This window comes from Acartia tonsa, chromosome 5, assembly GCF_053477335.1.
Source record: "Acartia tonsa isolate MP-2025a chromosome 5, ASM5347733v1, whole genome shotgun sequence".
Taxonomy (NCBI): Eukaryota; Metazoa; Arthropoda; class Copepoda; order Calanoida; family Acartiidae; genus Acartia; species Acartia tonsa.
Window position 1 is genome coordinate 35,780,562 of NC_137264.1, and position 1,417 is coordinate 35,781,978.

Consider the following 1,417-nt stretch of genomic DNA (forward strand, 5'->3'; position numbering starts at 1 on the left):
TTATTCTGATATACAACATGTGTGGTAACTGATTTAAATTAGGTAATCACTAAGCAAAGGGGTGTGTATTTAGTTTTTTTTTCTACATTAAAGATTAATTAACCTGAGGTGGATTCTTAAAAAAAAATAGGATCGCTAATTCGGCGAGGACAGATTACAAAACTTGTTTGTAAAAAATCCTCCAAAATCATAAAAAAAATCTACAAAAATTAAATAAGATGGTTATAACCCTAAATTCAACTACAGCTAAGACACCAAATAAATTTATATCTTCATAAAAAAATTTTAGGGACAACTTCTCTTTAGATGGTTGAGTTACCTTTCTCTAAAATATACACAAAACCTTACCTTGACTCATAAGAGGCTTCACTAGAAATTAATTTGGGTCAGTAAATATTAAAGTATATCCAGGTAGATAGACAAAAATAAATTCTGTCTCTTTTTTTGTAGGGAAAACTCTTAAAATTAATCAACAAATCATTTTTACACGGAGAACTAGAAAGAATTTTTTTAAAAGTTTTTTTTTCTCTATTGTTTTCAAAAATATTAAAAAACATTAATAAAATTTACAGAATTTTTCCCTTTTTTGGAACATTTTTTAAAAACATTGAAATCTTAAAATTTTGAAGAAAAAAAATGAAAACAGCTAACCTTAATGGGAATCGCCAATATTCCTTGTGTATATAGAATTAAAATGTTTCCACTACTATCTGAAAATCATTGCCTGCACAATTACTAGAACTTCTAATTTTAATTGTCTAAAAAATGCTTTAATTCTACCCCACCACACTCTTTTCAACGTGAATATTATTTTTGTATGGCAGGGATTTCATGGATAAGACTTTCAAGGATGACAAATCTTTCATATGTCATATGTAACCGTCTGTCTGAAACTTAAGATCTTAAGATGGTTTTAAGCTATTTTCTTTGGGGGTGGAACAACCAAACACCCCCCAAAAAATGAACAATACCCATCCCCCCCCTTCCAAAAAACACCTTTTTCTTTTTAAAACTAAAATTGAAAAAGGGGGGTCGACTAACCCCTTCCCTCTACAAATTTTAGTTTTTACTTTTTTAAGAAATCTAAAATACGGAAAATTAGGTTGATCAAACCTCTTGGGGCAAAGTCCTAGAGGCTAGGGGCGAAGCCGCTAGTGTAATATACATTTTCTTTATTATTGTGGGAAAGAAGGTTTAAAAAATCAAAAAAACAGCATTGCTCCCTCCATAGACGTCCAAGGGGGGGTAATGGGGCGATTACCCCCCCCCAAAAAAAAATTCCTCGGGGTAAAAATTTTGGGGGGGGTAAAAAAATTTTAACCCCCCCCCTCAAAAAAAAAAGCTTGGACGTCTATGGCTCCCTCTTTCCCTGGTGACAAGGTGTTAAATTAAAATTATGACATAATATATCAATTTA